The sequence below is a fragment of the Cupressus sempervirens genome, chromosome 1, assembly GCF_028749045.1.
Source record: "Cupressus sempervirens isolate cs-2001-9-10 chromosome 1, ASM2874904v1, whole genome shotgun sequence".
NCBI classification, from domain to species: domain Eukaryota; kingdom Viridiplantae; phylum Streptophyta; class Pinopsida; order Cupressales; family Cupressaceae; genus Cupressus; species Cupressus sempervirens.
The window spans coordinates 706,771,958-706,797,886 of NC_143118.1; the positions used below are offsets into that span (position 1 = coordinate 706,771,958).

Below are 25,929 nucleotides of genomic sequence, written 5' to 3' on the forward strand. Positions count from 1 at the left end.
ACCTAATTTTTATTTCAATTTCTTCATCAATTTGTTCTTCTTTCCCATACTAAAGCAATCTTCAAATCAATAGTGATATTTGATTTTGCCAAGTCATAATTGCCAAATGCTTTGGCTTCCTTATCCAATTCTTCTACAAGCAATGTTGTGATTGTTGTAGAGGCCTCATCAACTTTGATCTCATAACCTTAGCCATCTCACCCTAGGAATTATTTCTTGAACATATGTGTGATTAGTATCAACTAGGAAGAAACATCATCATAATGTTTCTTTACTAGTGAGACTGGTATCCCCAATCTTTTCATCATGGTTTGCTTAAAATCTTCAAAACAACTAGTCATCACTAACTCAAAGTTCTCATCTAATTGCTCAATAAATTCTCCTATTTGAACTTCAATTGATATATTCATCTTCCATGCAACCTTACCAAATGCAGGCAATGTATTATGCACATAGAAGAAAATACATACTAGAATAGATCCAAATTTACACTGAGCACTCTTGGTTTTCCTTATAGCTCCCAAGTTTTCAATCAATTATTGCAACTGTAACTCAGCAAGATCATAAGTATGATCTTTCTTCACAATTCTGTAGCCCATATCCACTGTAATGCAAGGTATGTTCTTCAATCTAATTGACTAATAAAACTTGTGTGCTATTACCCTCACTACAAAAGCTATCAAGGGATCCATAATAGTGTCAATGGTCATTCCACTTTTGTTTCATACATCCCCTGTGTCCTTTTCAATAACTTCCTTTGACTCACTTCTCATATTTCTTTGGCCGATCTAGGGTTGGATGCCTTATTACCCTATGAACAATCTTCTTTGTGATTTTAATTGGCCCATTTTCTAACCATACAAAGTTATCATGGATTCTACTTAAGATAATCTTAATCCACTCTTTTTTGAAGACACTGGGGAAATCTTGTTAGAGTAATTCATTTATTACTCTAGTTTCTTTAGCTCTCTTAGGTGCATATAATTAATATTTTATATTAATTATAATGCACAAACCTAGTTTTATTTCCTTTAGGGTTTCATTCACCTTAAAAGGTTGAACTTTTGTATTTTGTTTTCATAACTTAGAATACATTTTTTGCTCTCATATTTTGAGAACTTCTAAGCTCTGCTTTTTCCATTTTTTGGCTTCTCTTCATTGTAGGATATTTGCATGCAGGTGTTCTTGAGGATTTGTGAAGTTGGATTTCTCAACTTCTACATGGTATCAGAGTGGACCTGTTGCTACCTCATTTGAAGATTCTTGAAGCCATGATTCACAATCAAAAACTCTAGTTTTTTGGAATATTTTTCTTCAAAAGGATGAAGGGAAAATTTTTGGGGCACTTTGGGCTCAAACAAATGCCACCATTGGATTTTAAAGGCCGTTTGCATTCAAAATACATAAAAAACTTGTCATTTTTGGCTTTTGGGCATCTGAGAAAAAATTTTAGCCTCCTCGAGAGGCCGTCCAGATGATATTTTGCATTTATTGCAAAAAAATTTTTTTAAAGAAGGTGCCACTGCGGGGCCACTCGTGCTCCACCAGCGCTCTGCTCCCAAGGGCCGCACCACCCGCTCAACACCCTGCCGCCACCGCGATTGGTGCACCACCAATCCTCCACCTCAGCCAGAGAGCACCACCAGGTTCTCCTCCTGGGTACCACCTTCACCAACAGCGCTGCCATAGGAGAGCCTTCGGCTGACATCAGCATTATGTCTGCTAATGTCATAAACTGGATGGTGACGTCACTTCATGTTGACATTTTTGGGCAACTACTAACGTCACTTCCTGGCATGCTGACATCACTATTCGGTCACTAACATCATATCCCAAAAATTAAACTTTTTTATGGCAACTACTTGTGACGGCCATACGGGTGTCAAATTTAAGCTCGTCTTTGTAATTTTCTAGAGAGCTCTTTTTCTGGACTTGCAGTCATTTTTTGCTCATAACTTGAGCATATAGACATATTTTTACAATCTAAAAGAAGTGCCAGAAAGCTAACTTAGAGACAGAGATAATGGTGCTACTTTCATTCAATTTCAAGTTCATTTGAGCTTCCAAATTTGGCATTAAAGTAGAGACTTCTATTTTCCTCTTCTCTGCATCTAAATTCTAGGTTCTTTTCTCATTTTTTATGTTTTTTCAGATTTGTTTCTTTGGTTTTCTGAGGTATTTTTATTCATTGTGGGGGAGAGCATTTTCTATTTTGTAATTTGCTTTAGAATTAGACCCTTCTACTTTTATATTTTCTTTCTCTAAATTTTAGATCCTTCTGTGATCTGGCTAACGCCGCACAACTATCACACTTGGAAGACACAGATGACTAGGCTTCTCATGTCAAGAGGCTTATGGTCATGCCTAGATGCGAACCAACCTACTTTGCAATGCCCTTATGAGGTTCTTTAGCATAGAAACAAAATGGATGAAGCCATGGGACTGATTGCACAAAACATCTCTGATAGTCTACTATTTCACTTGGATGGTTTGACTACTCTATGAGCTTACTGGCTCAAATTTTAGACTTTTTTGGCCAAGTGAATGAGTTTTGGGCACTTCAACTTGATGTAGAGTTGACTTCTTTGACACCTGATAGCTTTCCCACCATTGAGGACTTCTTCATGAAGTTCAAATCTCTGTGCACAGTTTTGCAGGGATGTGGTAGAAATAAAACAGATGATGAGTGTATTTTTTTGATACTCTCAAAGTTGCGAGGACAGTATCAGATCTTTTTCCCCACTTTCTACTCCACTATGGATGCCTTGGGTAACAGACATCAGATGCCCTCTTTTGAGATTTTCTATGACAATTTAACTCATGAGCAATCCAAGCTCACTCAGATGGATTCACTTACAGGTTCACCATCACAAGCATTACTTGCCAAGGATACACAGGAGCAGAAGCTGAAGCAGATATCTGATTCCTCTTCTTATCACTCTACTGGTCCATCCTCTTCTTCCAAGAAGAAGGAGAAAAAGAAGACTGAAACTCCTTCCTATTCCTATTGTCAAAAAGGAGCTCATGATGAGGCACATTATTTTTAGAAGAGATTTGATGGCTATGAGAAACAGATTGCAGATTTGCAAGCTCTTCTTCAAAAGAGCTATATTTCATCCCCATCCTCTTCTACCTCTCATGGGTCTACCTTTCAGTCTCCATCCACCTCTTTGACATCTTCACTGGATTTTGGATAGGGTCATGCATTACGGGCTTCCCTTGCATCCCCTTCCCAGGTCCCTTGGATATTGGCTTCAGGTGCTTCTCACTATATGGCATCTTCTCAACAGATCTTCTCCTCTATTGAGGATTCTCTGATTCCTCATATTATCATGTGGAATAACACTGCTCTAACAATCTACATGAAAGGTTCAATTCGCATTTAGGATGGCACATTCAATGATGTATCGTATGTTCCATCTCTCTCTACAAACCTTCTCTCGATGTATCAGATTACACACTGTGGATTAGGGAAGTCAGTTGAGTTCACTGAAGATTCAGTCTACATTTGGGATAGTGCAACAAAAGGCCTTATTGCTATAGGCACAGTTGATCATACCACTCATCTCTACACCTTCTCAAACTATGGTCCACCATCTCCATTATCAGAGCATACTTCTTCACTTTCGCGAGAGCATCATGTGGTGCAGTTAGGACACATGAACCTTTGCATTGTTCCTAAGTTCACCACACCTCATTTCGTTGAAGTCTTTTCTTCTTCAGCTCTGCCAAACCATCCAGCTCCACTCATCAAGCCTTCAAGAGCACTTGTTGCAAATTCTATAGAGGACAGTCATCTCCTCTTTCATGATAATGTCAGCACACCTACATTGGGGATTCCTTTTTAGGATTCTCATGTATACTCTTTTGAGCATCAGTTAGGCCTTCCTGTCATTTAGTGGTATCCTTGTTTTGTGCCCTTGTTTCTTCCACATTGGAGTTCCATTGGTTCGTTCATTTCTACAAGGGCTTCATCATTCTTAGGGGGCTTTGATGTCTCATCTCTCTCTCATGGGGGGTTTGTTTATGGTTTTGAGAGAGTCTCTTGAGCCATTTTATTTTTGTTGTTTTTTCATCTCTTTTTGGAGAGGGGTTTTTCCCATTAGGTTTTCTCCTTTATCTCCAATTTACAGAAATTTTCTTGTATTGGATACCTGATCAGGCCTTGTTGCTGGGACCCATTTTTCTGCTTTCATAGCTTTACTAGGTTAGCTTCCTCCTAAGCTTCGCTTAAGGGGGGGTGTTAGAGTAAGTCATTTATTACTCTAGTTGCTTTAGCTCTCTTAGGTGCATATAATTAATATTTTAAATTAATTATAATGCGCAAACCTAGTTTTCTTTCCTTTAGGGTTTTGTTCACCTTAAAAGGTTGAACTTTTGTATTTTGTTTTCATAACTTAGAATACATTTTTTTCTCTCACATTTTTGAGAACTTCTAAGCTCTGCTTTTTCTATTTTTGGCTTCTCTTCATTGTAGGATATTTGCATGCAGGTGTTCTTGAGGATCTGTGAAGTTGTATTTCTCAACTTCTACAAATCTAGGGCATGATTTAACCCTTTCTTCTCAACAATCTTCTATTCTTCCTTCAATGGTCCATTTTCACATAGTTTCTCATATTCTTCTCTTATTTCCATGTCTCCTATGCTTCCAATCTTGCAAGTGTAACAATTCTTGATATCTTGAATTATCAAGACTCGCAGTGGTATCATAGACAATGCACCAGAGGGATCCTTCTTATAAGCTATGTCTAGAATAGCCTTGAAAATTGGTTGTTTGATTTTATTTCTAATTAACTAAACATTAAAAACCTCTTTTCACTCTACATCTTTCACTTTATAAGAACTAGACACCATTACGTATAGCTAGGGTTTGCAAAATTTGAAACTACATAGCTTGGTACACAATAAATACCTTATAAATCCTGCTAAAATGGTGTCAAATAGTCATTCAAATCTCCTACAAACACTAAGATGAAATTCTCCAAATCACTTTTAGCTATTCATGTTCTTCTTTGAGTTCAAATGATGTTAAATGAGCAGAAAATGATCAAATAGCCCTTAAAACATTACATTTCATGCCAAGTGCTTACATAGCTATAAGCTTGGCATCAATTGACTTCTGGCTCACTCAACATCCACATCTCTTTCCATACACTTGGTAACCACTAGGAGCTTGACACCAACTAAAAAAAAATTTCAGCTTGGCATCCACTAAAATTTCACTCGACAACCACAAGAAACTTTTCATGCTCAGCAGTAACATGAAAACTTGACAAAACTTAAAGATATATCCTTAATTTTCAATATGCATATGTAATCTTTTCAAAACTAAATCTTTGGAACTAATGTATGATATATCTTTTAAATATCAATCCCACATACCTCTTGATTGCTTAGTTTGATGAGGTGTGATCACCTAACCCATTGGGTGAAGTGATCTCATCTACACTTGATGTACTACAATCTTCCTTTATCTTCCATGTCTTGTTCATCTCATCTCTAACATTTCCAATATCTGCCCTTCCTTTACCTTTTTTGAACTCACAACTTGGTGCCTTTGACCTTGTTAGACAATATCTATTGATTTGACCAGTCTTCAAACAACTAAAACATGTGGTTTGACTCAACCACCTTTTGTAATCACTTTTGAAGTGTGTTCTAATATAGTTCTCAAGAACATGTCCATACCTTGATAGTAGTGAAAACTATACCTTGTATTTTAATCCATATTATAAGAGTTTCCATTGTTCTTTACCTTTGTTTTCTTGTTTGATGACCACTTGGGTTTAGATCTGCACTTAAAAGCTCTATGTCCATATTTTTCATAGTTATAACAATATCCTTCAAATCTTTGAGTGTGCATGGTCTTGGTTCTACATTCATGTGCCTGATGACCTTGTTTGTTACACTTATGGTAGTGACCCATACTCTTTTGCTTAACATTCCAATTTACAATTTCGCTCATGTACACATTAGTAGTATGTCTTATCTTACTGCAATTATGATAAGTACGTTTTGAGTTCTTACCTTTGTTACTTCTTTCTTCAACATGTTTGGATGATCCTCCTTCTTCAATACTAGTTTATCCCATCTAGATGTATCATTGTTAGATCTAGGAGATCTCATTAATTGTTCAAAGTACTTGATGGCTTCATTTGGCTTATTGAAACTTTTAGCAAATTCCTTTTCCCTTTTTAGATCATTTCTCAACTATTCATTATGCAACTTCAGTGTGGTTATCTCAATTTATTTACTATTTATTTCATGATTAGCAATCATGACTTGATTCATTGTTTTCGATTACATGTGAGCAATCCTATTTACTTTTGATGATTTCTCTTCTAGTCTACTGGTCAAAACTCTTTTGTCATCTTCAATCATGAATTTTTCTTCTATAGCTTTCTTTTTCTAATCAATCACCTCACATAGTAATATGCCTTGTGATTCTTGCTCTCTCTTAAGATTTATGATCTCTTCAGCTAGGGTTCTATTCTTTTTCATTAGATATGCAATTGTGGCATCAAATTCATTGGAGTTTCCATTTGCAAATAGCTTAGTAGTGTTCTTCTCTTGGTATTGTGTGTCATTCTCCTCAATAGCAATTTCCTTCCTTCTTCTCAATGATTTCTTTATATCTTCTCTTGCTTCATTCAATTGATGTAGAATGAATTGTATTTCAATTTCTTGATTCTTAATAACTTTTTCCAACTTATAGACTTCCATTTCCAAAATCTTTCATCAAAGTTGTTAGGCTTCACTTTCAAAGAACTAGACTTTGATACCAATTGTTGGAATTACAATAGGAAAGGGAGGGGGGGTGAATCATTTCTTTAAACTTTAACCCATAAAAACATTTATGATACATCCATCTCATAATTTAACAAGTAAACTAAAATACCATGTAAAGCATATACATCTAAAGTATGTAAAAAAGTAAGAATTCACACATATATGACACAAGATATGATTACCTAGAAACCCTCTGATGAGAAGGTAAAAATCGGGTGGGGATGATACCCACAAATCTTCACTATTGCAATAATAAACTATATCAAATGAAGGTTAGAATGTTTGATCATGAAACATGATCTACCCTTTGAAAGGTCTACCCTGTTAAAATTTTACAAAGAATTTTAGCTCTTCCCATGTTAAAGGATCTTAACACCCTATTAGAAGTGTTCCTGGTTAAAGGAGTTCAACTCACAATTAAGTAAGTACCTTGTTAGAGGATTTTAATACAACCTATTAGGACTACTCTATTAAGAGATCTATTGATTCACCTATTGGAATGTCTCAACAATGATCCTATGATTAGCACTCTATTTCTTAATGTCAAATCACCTCTATACTGATGTGTACTTGATCCTTCTTGATTAGATGTCTCTTTGATGTTCACTATTTCCTTCCTCTATTCTCCTTTAATTGATTCTACAATGCAATTTAGTTCATAATGTCTTGGTCACCATGAATGTCCAGTTTGTGCATGCAAACTCTCCTTCTATCTCTTTGATTATTCATTCATTCCCTCATGTAAATTTTAGGGTTTGTCCTCCTTAAGAAGACCTAGGTGACTTAGGGTTAGGTATGAATCAATGACTATTATTTATCCATATTGTTGCTTAAACCTTCCCTTTACTTGATTGGATGTATGTAATACATAGGGATTCCCACTTAAGATTTGTCCTTATCAACAAAATATCATAATTCAATACTTAAGTCGGCCCAAAAAAGGTTTACATAGTAGTTTGTGCCAATACAAACAACTATGACAAAACTATTTTTCTTGACATCTAAAGTCCCTGGTGCTCGGCACTAACTATGACTTCAATACTGTCACTTGACAACTGAATGACTCAGCATGCACTGCTTGCTTGACTCTTGAATCACTCAGCACATAATATTTGCTTGGCACTTGAGTGACCTAGTACATGAGTGACTCAACACTCATTGTTTGGCATGAACTAATTAAATGACTTAAGTGTATAGATACTCACTTGTCAAAACCAATCTGAGATTAATAGCATAAAACTCTTTCAAGTTTTTACAAGTTTTTCTAGAAATTGAACATTGATATCGCAGGTACTTGATTCTCACTAGATATTGTGTTTCAGCCCATTTCTTAAATCAAATTACCAAGTTTTGACCTAGTTCCCAAGGAGGATCCAAAATGACTAAGGCTTCAGACTAGATGCCTCATAGGGAATTTTAAAACTAGGGGGTCCCCATTTTGTGACTCAAAAATGGGACTTGCATTGTCAGGCCACAACAAATAGCCATAACAAAAGGGAAGAAATGACAAAGACATTTCTTCATCAACAAGCATGCTTCTAACATGTGTCAAGTGATAACTAGATTTCAAATATCTCAAGAAATTTTCAAGTCCTTTGGAAGTCAAAACTTTAGAATCTCAAAGTTTCTTACTCAATGTGAGTTTAGTATATCAGTTTCCTTTGATGTCTCGAGGTGTAGTCTATCATGATTATCTAGCAACTTGGAGAAAATATATAGCTCAACCAGTCCATTCATAAGGAATCCTCGTAAACCTTTTTATCCATCACTATCTAACTAGATGAAAGAATCCATTATGAGGGATTTTAGCTAGTTATCAACTCTTTAGTTTTAAGTCGATGGTAATTATCTTTAACTTGCTTCATAGAGCTCATGTGTTTCCACTTGATTCATCTTTGGATCATTTTCATCGAAGAGGATAGCCATTTCGGAGTGCATATCCCTATATATTTGATTATATTTTACAATCATCTAGACTCTTTAGATTTAACAGCTTTGTGATTTTTTTTTTTCTACCCTAACCACATGTAGACTGTGTTGCCAAGGTATTGATGTTATTTTCTAGATCTATACTTTAGTTGATAACTCTTGCATTCCTCTTTTAATGAACTTTTATGAAACTCTCATGCCAAATAGTAATCTTAGCAGTTCTTTGAAGAGATTCTTTGTCTAAACCAGTAGGTTTTGAATTATCCCTCACTACTATCAACCTAGATTCAAGAAAACCACCTAGAAAATCAAATTTTAATTTGTAAAGTGTTGAGAGCTATCACTCTACAATTTTTATTTTAAGACTAGAAGTCCTCTACAACTACAAGCAACACTTGTTTTTAGTTGACACAAGAAACAAAATCATCTAAATGCTTTGACAAATAAATACCTCTTCCAAAAATTGAGACTAGTTGGGATGGACCACATGTTGGGAAGAACCCTAACAAAATATAGTGAATCCCTAACTCAAAGACTAAAAAACAAAAAGAAACAAAATTACGCAAAAATTAAACAAAATAGACTAGAGACAAAGAAAACTAACAACTAACTAAAAAGACTAAAAAGACTATATAAAAACAAACAAAAAATATATATACAAAAAACCCTGAATAATAATAATGCGGGGTGATTGTTAGTAGATTTCTCATTATGTACAATAGTAATGATCCAACCCATATCTAGTTCTAAAAAATGCTAACTTGTCTTTGTACTCAAAAAAATAAATTTTGGACAATCTTGGTTCAAATTCTATGAACAAATCACACAAAATTAGAAGTTGTGATAACTCTCCATGGCCATGATTAATCCACAAACAATTTCTCTTATCTTTAGCATCATATTCAAATTTAAAATCATCAAACTGAAAGGGATAATGAAAAGGTATCACCTGATCTAGTGAGTCCATTGTACACTCACACATTGTAATTTCTCCTTCTGGTTGTCTTATCTCGTGGTACACAACTCTATGCACACATGGAAATAGTAGCATCAACAATGTAATATAGTTATTAGAACAAGACCCAAAATATAGAACATTGTTTTTATGGTCCCTATTACCACCATCATTAGCCTTAAACAATGAATTTTCAGCTCCAGGATCCTTGGTACTAGAAAACTCAATCATAAGCCTTCCTTTCAAATTATAGGATTCATTAATATCATTGATCAAGATATTTTCTGCTTCATATCCCAAAGAAGTATGTTGAAAATCATACTTACCCTCCATTGTGATCTCCCAAGTTAACAAGAAATTAGGACAACTTACTTCTGGATGGAACCCAAATGGATGGATTCTACACAATTCAATTATTGCATGGTTTGATATATGTGTAGAATACCCACAAATAAACATTTCCTCAATCAAGCTTGAGACCAAATTAAGCCCATCTCTTCTAATGAAATATCTTATTTTGAGGGATGTATCTTATCATTATCCAATGAGTGATCAATATCATAGTAGGAAGCATTGGTATCTTCTTTTTGATGATTTTTTATTTAAAAATCTCACCAACCTCAAGATCTTCTAGATTTCCATTATTTTTGCAACTTTGAGAATTTTTGCAACTCCATGGAATTTTGAAACTTCAAAATTTTCTATGTCCTCAAAATTTCTTGGGATATCCACACTTACTACAACATCAAAGCTTGGAAAAAATTTATTACTTCTGATAATTTCAACAAGCCTGTCTGTTTGCACTAACACATTAGATAATGCATCTTGACAACTAGCACATTTCAACTTTGAATGAATCCTTTGATGGAGGCAAAAATAGTTAGGAAGCAAAAGGATGCTTGGATTTTGACCTTTTCCAAGATACTTCAAATTTCTTGTTATGTTATCTGTAAAACCTTTGAAATCCTCATCCTTTACATGTATTTCCTTCTGAACTGTCAGGGTAATGTTGGTTGGATCCTCATAATGAATTGAAGTATTACAAACCTGCATGTCTAGAGGAGTGGGATGTAACCATAGAGAGAAATCATCCATTAGAGACTGTTCCCTACTTTTCAAACTTTGTGTGTTCATATTATTACTAAAATAAACATTTATCCCAAAGGGTGCATGCTCTTTCTCTTCATTGAATAGGAACACAACCTCCTCTTGATCATCTTCACCATTTTGTCCTCCTGCAAATTTATCACATGATTCAAACACCATTGCACTAAAATGCAAAGGTTGTTCCTACATGATTTGGAGAGGTTGATCTAAAACATCATTGTACCCATATCCATTTTCATTTGGACTCATACTTGTAATAACATTATTCTCATTGTTGATGTTATCATAGGAGCCATAATTTCTGTTTAGATTTTGAGAATAATTTTTTTGGGTAGCAAGTTGTCTTTTATAATTGCCTTGGTTTCTTGAGGAATTCAAATTTATTTGGATGATTTCATTAGATAAAAGAGACAACGTCTCCTTCATGACCTTAACCTCACTAGCCATATTTTTCTTGAGTTTAGCAGGTGAAGAAGTATTTTTCTCAAATAATACAGTCTTTTGGAGCTCATACCCTAAATATGTAATTCTTGGCATTGGAGCAGCAATAACTTGTTGTAGTAAAGGTATTGGATTCAACAGGGGCATTTTATTGGGTATAGCAGATGCTCCCACAAGAAATGGTGGTATGGTTATTGTATTATTCAAAATGAAGGAAGACACAAAGTTTCCTCCACCATGGGTATCTACAAAATGGAATTGCTGAAAGGAGGAACATGTATGTAATGGACTATGCTAGGACACTCATGATGGAGAAAAATGTTGCTTTGAAATACTAGAGAGAACCTATAAGTACAATTGTCTATAACTTGAACCATGTACAAGTCAAGAAATGTACTCATTCAACACCTTTTGAACCATGGTATGGATACTCACCAATTGTAAAATATTTTAAGGTATTTGGAAGCAAATACTTTATTCACAAATATTTCAAGAATGGAAAACCATATGCAAAAAATGAAGAAGGTTTATTCCTAGGTTATTCTACAAGAAGTAAAGCTTATAAATGTTTAAATACTAACACTAAAAAAGTTATGGAAAGTGAAAATGTGAAATTTGATGAACATACAAAAGTATGTGAGGCTGAATCTGTGAAGGAACTAGAAGAATATAAATAATGTGTATACTTTTATGAAGGTATGCCTACTAAAGTAGAAGCTACAAATCAAGTTACAAACCAATAGCAAGTTTCAGTGACTGCTGAGTCACATACTATGAATGTCGAGTTGCATTTAGGAACCAAGATACATTTAGGTTTTGATTTGTAGAATGAAGTTGAGGCTCATTTTGATTCTGAAATTAGTGTATATGAGAGAGATGTTGAACTACCAGGTAGAAATGTACATAGTGACTTTGAAGTTGAAAGACCAAATGAAGAAACTAGAGATGAACCAAGATTGTCTAAATATGTCAAGACACATCATCCTGTTGCACAAATCATTGGAGATAAAGATGCTTGACCAATGAAAAGGAACAAGTTGAGAAATGATACATGTTTGCTAAGCATGAAAGAATCCAAAATAGGGAAAGATGCCTTAGAAGATGTGGGGTAGAGCAAAGCCATGGAAGAAGAGATTGAACAAATTGAGAAAAACAAAACATGGACTCTAGTTCCTAGACCACAAGACAAAAATGTGATTGGCACCAAGTGGATATACAAAAAAAGGCTAGACGAAAATGGTGAAGTCACAAGGAACAAGACAAGATTAGTCTACAAAGGATATGCACAAGAAGAAGGAATTGACTATGGAGAAACATTTTCTCCTGTTGCTAGATTAGAAGGAGTAAAAACTCTGCTTCCTTATTTTGCATATGAAGGTTCCAAAGTTGATCAAATGGCTGTTAAATTTGTATTTTTGAATGGTATATTAGAGGGAGAAGTTTATATAGAATATCTATAAGGATTTGTTGATGTTATCAATAAGAACATGGTATGTAGATTACACAAAGCTTTATATGGTTTGAAATAAGAACCAAAGACATGGTATGAGAGACTTCATAATTATCTTGTGAAGATTGGATTTGAAAGGACTGATGAAGAGGATTTAATCAAATGATGTAACAATAGGAGTAAAGTTAGTTAGTGCAAACTGAGTAGACAAACAGTTGGAGCTAAGTAAAATTCTATCTTAGTATATGTCGAGAAAAATAGTTGATGTCAAGTAAAGTTTAGTTGATGTTAAGCACCAATAAACTTTAGTTTGTGATGAGTGATTTTGCAAAGGATATCAAGCAATATAGTTTGTGTCAAGCATTAGAAGCAAGTTAATCTCGAGTGTTAGAATTATTAGAAAGATCATGAATTCGATGGGTCTGAGCTAACAAGTTTATTTTCTTAGATTGTGTGAAGTAGGTGGAAGATAAGGTTGATGAGCTGGTGGCACAAAATTCATGGTAAACCATTTTGAGGAAAATTCAAAGAGAATTGAAGGATAAGTTTCTAGAAATGAAATGGAATGAGGGTTAGATTGATTGAATCCTACCTAATCTATCCTAACCCTAAATTAGATGATGGATTATGAACAACAAAAGATCTTAATTCTCTATTTATAGGGATGGTTGGTCAGAAGCAAGGGTTTTCATGTGCAAGAACCTAAGGAAGACAAGGAGTCTAGGGTATTGGTTCATTCAATGACCTAAGTGAAGAGTCTGTATTGGAAAGTTACACAAGAAGGCTTAAGGGTATGGATGCTTGAAGGGTGAACAAGCTATCAAAGCCGAAGTGTGTGAAAGCCAAGCAGAATGGAAGACTAAAATAGAAATCTGTAATCTACAAATGGAATTGTAAGTTATGATCAGATCAAGCCTTATTGTTACTCTCTAATAATTGTATCAGTCTAGGGTAAATCCTTTGGATTAAGGTTGAACTAATAGTCATTTGTAAATCCTTTAATCAAGTGACATTCTAAGTGAATGGTCTAAAGTCCTCCAACTAGACTCGTTCTTAATAGCATGATTGAAATCCTTTAATCGAGTCACATTTAACAATGTGCATTGTAACCTTTAACAGGGTTGGCCTTTCACAAGGCATCACTTCAAAAGAGTGAGAAAGAGTAGCATGCTATTGGTAGTTTTTCCCAAATTGGGTTTCCATGTAAATCATTGTGTCAAATATGTTATTGAATTTGTTATGTTTCATGTTTACATTTCTGCAAATTGATTTGATAATAACCTACAAGTTTTGACTAATTGCATAATCTTATGGATGCATGCATGATGATAAATGTTTTATGGGTTCACTAAGATGTGAAAAGTTTTACTTATACATTTGGACCTTGGATAACTAATTCACCCCCCCAATTATTCTAAAGAATTCCAATAGTTCCATCATTGTATAAATTCTTACATTTTCAAATAATATGATGGATTTTGGTTTGCATACAACTCTTTCTAGTTTTTGCAAGTTTTTCCAAAAATTGAACATTGATAACACAGGTACTTGATTCTCACCAAATATTGTGTTTCAACCCATTTCTTAAATCAGATCACTAGGTTTTGACCTAGACCCCGAGGAGGGTCCAAAATGATCGATGCTTCATACTAGATGCCTCATAGGGGATTTTAAAACCAGGCGGTCCCCATTTTGTGACTAAAAAATGGGGCATACATTGTGAGGCCACAACACCTTTCTAGATAGTAACACCCTTTGTGCATTAAAAATTTCCCTCAATTCAAATGGTACTCTGGGAGATTAATAGTTTCTACATATTCCCAAGTCCATTCATCTCCAAACAACCCCCTCTTTAACTCCATTTAGTCATACACACATTCCCCCAATTCATCAAATACCATTGTTTGATATCATTATAATCTCCCCTTCAATTAGTGTAGGGTATCTCTCCTAAGAATCATCCCAAATTTTTGCCTAATGACCATCTCTTACTTGCTATGTGATGTGATCTATAACTACCTATCTGCATGATACTATAAAGTTCTAAATGGTTGAGCCTAGTGGGGGTTCTTGATTGTTAATATTCTTGTATTTATATCAATGAAATCCAAGTATTTTGATTTCATAATTATAACCCATAATTGATAAGGTTGTGTATAAATATTCCAAATAAGTTTTTCTCCCAAAGCTTCATTCATAATGTTCCAATCTATTAGACCCCCTCCCCCACATTTACTTGACATATAAATTTTCTCCCATGCCAGTTGTGGAATATTATCTTGATCATTAGAACCATTCTAAAATCATTTTCTCATCTTGTGCCCTACCATTCTAATTATATTTTGGGGGATTTGGAGACACATCATTGAAAGAACTAAGATTGCATAAATAAATCTTTTTAGCATTGGAGTCCTTCTTAGTGAGGATGACAATATACTCTTCCAAGCATCCATGTTACTAAAATATTGGTGCATCATCTCTTTTCATACTATTGATTTGTTGGCTCCTTGAAGGAGAATACCCCAAGTATTTTTCTGGAAGAGAGCTTATTTTTATTCCCAAAATTTAGTAGATTTCCCTTTGTTTCTAACTTGGAGTACTGAAAAATAAAATCTCTAAATTTCTCCAATTAATGCACTACCTCAAAGCCCTACTATATTTAGCTAAAGTTTCCTTCATAATTATTGCTTCTTGAATGGAGGCCACACCAAATAGTGAAGTGTCATCAGTAAACTCTAAATATGAGATTACCTCAACTCCAACCACCACCTTAACACCTTCCAGCTTCCTTATGTTCTTTTTCTAGAAATCAATTTGCCTAAGGCTTCTACCAAAATAAATAAAAATAAAAGGGGATATGAGTTCCCCTTATCTAATACCTTTTTAATTAGACTCAAAAAACCTTGTGTGTTCCTACAAACCAAGACCCAAAAATAGGGAAATTTAATGCAATCACTATTTCAGTTTACCAAGCTTCACAAAAACCAAACTTTTTAAGAATTAGTAACAAAAGTATTTTAATTTCTCATCATAGGCCTTTTGAATGTCCAATTTAACCAAAAAATTATGTGCAAGCTCTATTAATAGAAAAAATTGCTTCATGTGCTACATTCAACCCTTCCTAAAAAAATCTACTTGGAGAGAAACCACTTTGCTTAGAAGAAATGATTTTATCTAAGATGTGTTTTAATATATTTTCCACTACCTTAGAGATTATCTTATAGATTGTATTGCATAAGGAAATAGGTCAATAGCCACTAAAAGTGCTAAGATCAACCCTTTCTGAAATTAGAGCTATGAAGGTTTTATTAATATCTTTTAAAACAAATCTACAAGCCCATGATTCTTCAACCACCTTCTAGAGATCAAAAGAAAAGATGTCTGAATTCATTTGGAAAAAATGGTTGAGAATCCATCAAGACTTGGCACTTTATCTCCTCCTAATCTATAGTAATCTCATTTAACTTCCTCCATTATGACTAACTTCATCAAAAACTCATTTTTCACCTAATTAATACATGTAGGAATGTCCATCAAGATGTCATCACCATTTTGATTTATAGTTTAGTTCAATTAGAAAGTGTCTGAAAATGTCTCACAACATCTTTACAAATATATTCTTTTTATGTTAAAGCCACCCCAGATTGATTATTACTAGAGAAGAATTTGTTAAGAATTTTTCTTTCTTTCACTAAGGTATGGAAGGATTTTGCATTATGGTCCATCTCTATAAGAAATTTCTCTCTCGAGACTTTTGTCTCCAAAATGTTTCTTCCCTAGCCATTTTTTTTAATACTCTTTGTTGAGCTATTTCTCTATAGCAATATTTTCCTCAAGTCCATAACCCTATCTATAATTCATGATCAATTGTCTATTTATCAATGAAAATGTTTTTGAAGACTCCTTATTCCATCTTTCATTTGTTTTTTATTGTCTTTAAAAGAAGGATCATCTAGCTCAATCTTTCCCTTTCACCAAAGGTCTATTGGCTTCCCTAAAAATCCATGTATTTAATTGTGTGGCCTAGGGCCCTTCACATTCCTTAGAGACCTTCCAATTAAAATTTGATACCTCTCCAATTTAATCCAACTTCTCCATTCACAAATTTTGAAAGCCCCTTTTTTTTTCTTTGGAGGGCTTGATTCATTTGGAGGTTGGACACTAACTACACATCCCCCACCTTTTAGGGCATTCCCATGCTCTATACATTCCTTCAACATTTTTAACTATTATATGTTTGGGTCACACCAACCATCAAAGAAACTAGCTACAACCTCACATGTGTTTATAATAGTTCCACTTATCTGCCCTCTATCATTTGGAATCTCAAATCCTTTTAGACTATTATCCTCGATCCAATGTGATCACTGTAATTGCAAGTTACTCTATTGTCATAAAACTAATAATTTTAGTTATTCAATTAAAAATTATATAAAATTGTATTATAATAGTTTGATGTCATAACTTCCAACTTTTTTAGATCAAGCAACTTAATTTTGACATTATATGACACATGTATGGATTTATACCCAACCTATTTTGTCTTCATTCCTTCTATTGGGAAAGATCATCCCTGAACAAATAAATTAGTAATATTGATGAGGGCATGATCCATGACCAAAATGAACACAATAGAAAAATGGGAATATTATTATTAGAAGTGATATGCTTTTACATTCAATACAATGAAAATAGACCCAATGATATGCCCTAGAGCTTACAATGTTGTCTAGTTCTAGTGAAAACCCTTTTCAAAGTACCTTCTCCCAAACTCCACCAAAAACTGTCTTTACAATGCCAAAGTGACCTTAAGTAACCCAAACTAGGTTTAGGGTTAGGAATATATTTTAGAATATGCCATTTGGCATCCACCGCCAAAATAGAAGGTTCTAGAAAACATGTCAGAAGTCAGTGTAAAATTAGAAGAATCTAGAAATGGTAGTCCAACTTCCAAGAAGCATAACTTTTGAGCCGGGACTCCGATTGCTTAACCATTTATATTTATGAAAATCTCTCCAAGTGCTCAATAGCCCTACAAATTGGCTCCACTCATCCCCCATTTTCAAGCTCGTACAAGGTTGTTTAGTGCCTCAAATCTTACTTTAAGTGCTCTTAGGGTGTCCCCAGGCAACTTAAAACTACAATAACTTTCAAACCGTAAAGCCTTTTGACCTGATTCTTTTTCTGTAGTGCTTTAAATTAAAAGTATAATAATATCTCCAATTTAAACCCTTTAACTCATCATAATTATGGCTAAATTTCAAAATAGTCTATTTTTTGCATTGGCATGTATCCCAAGGTGCTCACAAACTCTAGCCCAAAAAATCAATAGTGGAAGTATAAGAGTTGGAACCTCTAACTGACCCATATGCGTATCCAAAAATGAAAACACATTAAACTAAAACTAACACTAAGAATATTTTTGGGTGACACAGGATTGCCCTTACACCACTAGATGCTCTTGCATCAGATGTTCTAAATAAAAACCATAGAGTCTTGATCTTCCATCTTTATGGAAAGCTGTTGACTCCTCAACTAAAATTGGGCCACCCTTATATGTCAAGGGTTATCAATGTATTGAAATATGTTCATATAAGTCAGTCAAAAGGTGTTGGATCCATTGGTTTGGTTTAGAAATGCTTGGAAGGGTGAGTTCAACAAAGCCCTAGGTTAGAGCCCCTAAAAGCAAGGGTTTGGTGAATGGGAGAGTAGAAGAACATGGAACCTCAAAGAAACTTGAATTTTTTTATTTGACATCATAATTCAAGATTGTTTCATGGTGAGTGGTTATAAGATTTTCTTCACAAATGGAAGCTCATTAGGCCTAATTTAGGCACTACAAGGTAGTGATTCTACATACTATTCCAAAGGAACCTACACTAAATTTGAACTATGTTTTATATCATGGAAAATGGTATCTAAAACCCTATCTTTATAGTAAAGTTGTTTCGATAAATTTGAAGAAATTTATTGATTACCAAATTTAAAGGGCTACTAGGAACATGCCTAGAAGGGGAAATTTGGACTTGAGTGTTAAAAATATGTCAATTATGGCCACAAAACTTGATATTAGGGTTTTTGAAGTATGTTGATACACCTAGAAGCATCAAGGAAAACATTTGGAGTTGGGATTAAAAATTGGTTTAGTCAAGCGAGTCAAGAATTATGGGATGGAAAACCTTCAACAACTTTCTAAGTGATAAGGTTTTCAATGGTTCAAAGGTGAAATCTTATACTAGACATTCCTTGGGATTAAAGGCACTCAAAGGACTAAGTATGGTTTTAACTCTTATAAAGGGATCCAAAACTATAGATAACTTTAAGATTATGGAATAGATTTTTTTTTATTGGTTCCAAGTCCCCAAACCCCTTACTTGAACACAATCCCACCTATCTTCCATGACTTGGCCCTTAACTAGTTTTAGGTATCCAACAACTATAAATTTGAATTTTCACTATTTTTTTCCAAAGGACTCTCTAAATAAATTATGGATTCTTGTACCTTTTGGGAGCCTTGCAACATACCAAAATTCTAATGGCACTTGTTTTGGACCAAGACACTCAAAAATTGTTGAGTGCACCTAAAAGATGCCTAATTAGCCCAAATAAGCAAAGCAAGTATTCTTATTTCTTATAAAATCAAAAAGATGTGTATAATATACTTAGAAGATTCACTTAACCAAATAACTTAACACATGCATTCATAAATTACTAATAATAATAGTAACTACGTGCCTTTCAAGGAACCTCTTTTTATCACTTCTTTGGTAATCAAAAGCTAGGAAATATATAACTTGCATGCATCATTTATCCAAAAACCTATACCACATTGAATCTCTTCAATGTTTGAACAACTTCTTTTGGGGAAGCTATTGTTTTTGTATGTGCATCAATATTTTGCATTTCCTATTGTCAGACTATAATATCATGTCACACAACTGAACAACCGATTATACTAAAAAAAATGTTACACCTTGAAATAAAAAAGATTTAGATACAACATAATTTTCCTTTTCTTGAATCCATTTTAGTAGTTTTGGCCTAAAAATTATGATTTCATTGTTCTTATAAAAGGGGTACACAATCTAAAATCTTTCAAAAAAGGAGCATATGCAAGATCAACTAGAATAGATTTTATGGAAAATCTCACATTTGTTAGAAGTATTAAACACAAAAGGATAAGAGATCAAGTCCTTCAAAAGACTATGCATAATTAGATGCCTTACCAAATTGAATTCACCTAAGAAGAAAGGTCCATCATCAACCTTCCCCAAAGAATTTTCCAAATGATTAAGAGTAGGTGTTGCCATAGAAATTGGGAAATTAAATGATTAATTATGAATCAAATTCGTCACTAAGATTGAACATTCTACCAAAATAATTTATCTATCTGCAAGAAATATTCTCCTCACCAAGTTCTTCTAGAACCTCAACTTATGGCTTGTTCAATGTTGAGGACCCTGTTGTTGTAAAAGTGTTTGCATATTTTAGTTGCACTTCTATAGCTTCCTTTTTCATTTATCCTAAATAATTAAAATGGATTCATATCTTTTAACAGAATTACTATTACAAGTTATAGGAAGAAATGTTTTTCTTAGGTAGTAATGTCAGAGGAATACTCCTAGTACCTACCATGTCTCCCCATTATCCTAGGTTTTATTGCTAAGTCAACTTAGTCGAAAGAAATATCCATACATGTAAAGCTATTTGGTTACACCATACTTATAAAATGGAAAGAAAATTATGAGTGCTAAATAGTAGAAGCAAGTGAGATTATCTAGATAACTGAAATACCTTCATGTGTTTTAGTAATGTGACCATGAATGTCATTATCAAGATCGTGACATGGAATAATAGTAAAATCAATGAAAAGATCAGAGGCATCATATATAGTGGGAAGTAGTTTAGGCCCTCCAAAATTGGTCTCCACATATTCCAGCAAGGCCAAACTCTCCCTTGTTACTTTTCCATGATCATGCTCAAGAGAAGAGACCTGTAAATAACAAACAAAATGAATTGTTTGAGGTTTCATTCTTATACACGAGTTGCAGCCACAAATCAGTCACAACAATCAATTTTTTAATTGATATACATTCAATAATTAATAACATCTAAAATTTTCTCGACTGATTATTGCACACCCACTTTGTGGAAAACACACTAAATTATATTTGGTAAGTTTAGTTTCTAGGTGCTTATTTTTTTGGACACATTGCAAGATATGTGACTTGTGCTAAAAGCAATCAAGCATACCTAGTTCCAAGATCGTATGAAGACTTTAGTATGAGGGTAGATGTGAATGTTATAGAATGTGGTGTGAGAATGTTGAAAAAAATGAAAAATTTTTAACATGCCCACCAAAATACTTATAATATAGTAAAATATGGGCTCTATTGAGCAACATTTGAATTAGTCAAACATTAATATTGGACAACTATAGGTAAAAGAAAAATTTGATCAAGAAGATAACCATTATGAATTATGTTGTAATTTATTGGTGTTGGGAGCTCAAATCATAGGAGAATAAATAATCAAGCTCATTTCTTTTAGTGTTCAATCTGAGAGATATTGATTTCATCAAAGTTGGTTGGGGTATGATCCCTTTACATGGGCAAGTGAAATTGAAATGGTATTAAACTACATAGTTGTTTATTCTATGCACCTTATTATATGTCCACTATGTGGAAAAGACATTGAGTTAGATTTGGAAAGTGTAGTTTTTAGATGCTTAATGTTTTGACACATCACAATATATGGGGCTTTCACTATAAAAAAAAATCAAGAAAACCTAGTCCCAAGATTGTATGAACACTGCAATATGAGGGTAGATGTTCAAATGCTAAATAATGTAGTGTAAGAATGTTGACAGAAATGAAAAAAATTAACATGCCCACCAAAATACTTATAATGTAATAAAATTTTGGCTTTTTTGAACAACAAATTATCTAGTTAAACATCAATATTCTACAACTACAAGCAAAACATTTTTTTGGTCTAGAAGATAACCATCATGAATTATCTAGTGATATGTTGGTGTTGGGAGCTTGTATCCTTGGAACATGAATAAGAAAACTCATTTGGTTTAGTCTTAAGACTAAGAGGTATCCATTTCACCAAAATTGGTTGGGGTATGATCTCATCATTGTCTTTCTAGTTTTAGAACCTTTGTTATTGCCAATATAATAATATTTAATTCTTGCTTGGTTTTTGGTGAACTAGTCAATTCCAATAGCTCATAAGCCACATTACTTTAGAACAATTTATTTTAGAACAATTTTAGTTTTACATATGTAATTATTTTATTAACATCTCTAATCTTCTCTTTCATTTTAGACACAAGAAAACCTTTCTACTATTTCGAATCAACAACCTTCAAGCTTTAGCACTTGTATTTTGTGACAATTTTAACAAGCAATAAATTCTATGATATAATGTATTCTCATGTTTTAGTTCTCCAAGGATGGGAGGTCCTACCTTGTTCATATCTAATTCATCTTTGACAAATATAACAATGTATTTGATGAACTAGTCTAGGTTCCACTTTGCTTCAATCGTAACATTATAGATTTAGATGTGCCTAGTAGTCAAATCATGGAGAAGAAGCCATGATTGAATTTAAACATATTGTTGTACATTTATTTTATTTACTTCCTTGTGTTACCAACTCTTGTTACATTGAGGTACAATGATTTTTCTCAAGATTATCCATTAGGACCTTGTCAAATATAAAAAAATCCAGTACAATGTAGCTCACTCTATCAAGGAAACATATGTGTGGGGACTCAAAGTGAAGAAGTTAAAATACATGAAGAGAAGAAAGAAAAAAAATCAAGTTTCATATTTAGATGAGGACATTTGAACCAGCAAGACAATGAACCAAGGGTTTAATGATAGCTCTTCTCAAGAGACTTCTCACAATATGGATCCATCATTAGATGGTTTTCTTGCAAAGGGTTTCAGTCTTTCAATTCAAGAAGTTGAAAGAGTAGGGATCGTGTGTACCGCTATAAAAAAGGATCCAAATATAAGTCATCAACCTACTTTCTAAAGAAGATTTATAACTATGAAAAACTCCATAGGAAATGTGTATGGTTCAAAAAATGAGTGTATGGTTGTTCAATTTTTACACAAAGGATAAGCTACACCACATTCATATGTTAATAATTCTAACATTTAAGTTTAAAAATTCTTAATGATCTTAAATAACAAGAAAAGGTTTATTCATAAAATGCCCAAGGCAAGTTTATAAAGTTATAAGTGCTCCAAAGGAGGTTTTCAGACATGTGTAAAGTTTGATGTTTGAATATTATTTTTACATATGAAAAATAATGGGTTATTATCAAAATAATAGTGCATAGATTTTGCACCCAAAGTGTCATGGTTGCATAAAGACAAGAATTAACTAGCCAATTTGGAAGCTATTATAGAGCTTTAAGAGCATGTAAAGATGACATATGAAACCAACAAAGTGTGAAATTTCCATGAAAGTGTCTAATAATGATGTACATGAGTGATAAAGAAAAAATATCTACAAGTTCTATATGCATATTTAAAGCTAATACAAAACTACAAAGGACACATAATGTATAGAAAACCCAAGTTGGTTTGAGGAAAATAGAATAGCACATGATGTTCAAAGTCCCACAACCTCATGGGGAAAAATAATAAGAAGAAAGGTTCATGTCTTAATAGAAACAAAAAGAATCCATCACAATGAAAGTATAATCCTTGAAAAGAGTGGTAGGCATTTATGATGAAGAACCTCAGTCTGAAGCCTACAACCATAAAAGGAAAATTTTAAAATGTTCAAATTCTTAAAGAAAGAAAAAAATTCTAGAAGATGTTGATTGCTATGTGTTGTTTGGGTTTTATACAATTTTAAAAAAATGAAAACCCCATATGGGAATTTGAAGTAATAAAATCTACATGCCAAATTTCCCTTATGTGTCTTGCCTTATGATGATCAACTATGGATGTGTTTCCTCTTCTGAGATGTGTTCTTATTACTCTTGTGGTGCTTACTTTTTCAAGTTCGAGTGAGCCTTTGTGGTTAACTAGTGCTATCATTTCATTAAAATGATTTGGATTTGCATTTTTTTCTTCTGTTTCTGACACTGTCAAAATACTGAGTCTCCCACTAGTACAAAAATAGCAATATATGACTTAAAAACTACTAAAACTATATAAGTGACTAAACTTAGTCAATGACTAATAGTAGTTAATATACAATCATTTATAACAATACTAAATTTACTACTAGATGATTTTAGTCACTGATTTTGATCATTGATTTAGTCACATATTTAGTTGTATAATAGCATATTTAATCACACATTTAGTTGTATATGTGATAGTTGATTTAGTCACATATTTAGTGGTATATTTAATAGCATATTTAGTTGTGTATTTGGTTATATATATTTTTTATTTTGTCCCGTATTTAGTAGCATATTTAGCAACATATTTAGTCACATATTTAATAGCATATTAGATCATATTAGGGTGCAATGGAATCAAACCATCATTCTCCTGCTTATAAAGCAAGTGCTCTTCCATTGAGCTAGAACCCTTTAAAAATAATCATGCAATGTGTAATTTTCTACATTTTCTACAAGAATGGTATATACAAATATAACAAGATTAAGAAAAATTATATCCTAATATTTTATGTATGTTTTCAAGATTCACTAATTGTATGCAACCAATAAATTACAAGAAGTTTTGTAAATTCCTATACATAAGATCGTGAGTACCTTTGATAGAGAGATTACCTCTATGATGGAGTGAATTTTGCCAAAGAGAGTGGATTTCATTTTCCAACATGAATATTTACTTACAATTCATTTAGTCCCATTGGAGTGTTTAAGCACCAAATAAACCCAATTGCACTAAAAGAAATGTGGCACTAAAGATTATGATGCCTCCCACAAACCACAAATGACCCAAAAAACAAGTGGTGATAGATAACACACATCATTTACAATAATTCTATAGCCTATGAGAAACAATTTATTGCCCAATAATAAATCACATTTATGAATCTATGAAAAATAGAGACAAAAATATGATTTTCCAAAATAATTGCAAACAATCGCTAGACCAAAGTCTTTGAGGGAAAAATAATGGAACTCAAATCGAATGAAAAATCATTTAGTGGAAGGGATTGTAGTAAAACCTAATGAAAAATCATTGAAACCAAAGAAAATAAACATTGCATAGTGTAGAAGCTAAAGCTACATTTTTTTTTGAAATTAGGATGGATAGCAGTTTTTATCTTATTAAAGATACGCAATATTAAACTTTCTCCTAGAAAATATTGTTGCATTATAAAATAAGAAATGGAAAAAATTGCCAGAGGATTGTTGGCTACTTAAAATTCAAAAATGAAAGGAAAATTTGAGGATCAATCCACTAATAACTGAATTAGAGGGTGTCAAAGATGTTAGGAAAAACATTTTTCAAGTTAAATAATATGTGTGTTCCAACAATTTTTAGATTGCACTTTACAGGCTAAGGTTAAATACAATTTAACCAGCAAAATTATATTAGCATATTGTGTGCCCAACAATTGATTGCAGTTGACAATTCTTAAAAAGAATGTGAGAGATCTATCATAAAGCATCATTCATCATCAATATATAAGCTATTTTTTCTGAATTTAAGATTGAAGAAAACTTTAAATGGGATGCGCTATTCCAACATAAGTTAGGGTGAAAGTCTAGTGTTGCTAAATAAAAAATAAAATGAGAATGAAGAAATGAAGTTTCAAGGTTATATAGGTTTGTGATCTAAAAAATACTCAAATCTAGAGAGGAAACGCATATTCGGTAGTAAGACCAACAAAATGGAAAGGGGTTTTTGTTTAGATAGAGTTGTTGCAAGTTGCCAGGTAGACAAGTATGCAAAATGCAAAAGATTATAAAGGTATGTGAAGTATTTAATAAAATTCCTCAAGGAAATGTGGTCTCCTGGGCTACAATTATTGAAGTGTGGGCTACAAAGATTGAAGTGTGTGCAAAAAATGGAATTTTTGAAAACGGTTTAGAAACTTTCAAACAAATGAAATTGACAAGTGTAAAGCTAAATTTCACAACTATTACTAGCATCCTTCCTATCTATATTAGAATGGGAGCTTTAGGGTCCATTTGGTTCATGGAATTTAAAAAATCAGGATTTCTACAAACCTTGGTTTAGCCAAATCAAGGTTTTGCAAATCTTCTTTCCAATTTTTGGGATTTTAGTTGAATCGTTTGTTTCA

General features: G+C 33.3%; 1 pseudogene; it reads right to left on the reverse strand.

Annotated features, from left to right (window-relative positions):
- Nucleotides 1-1,507: 1,507 nt before the first annotated feature.
- LOC149579903 (glutathione S-transferase L1-like) overlaps nt 1,508-25,929 on the reverse strand; it is a 38,421-nt pseudogene continuing 13,999 nt past the window's right edge.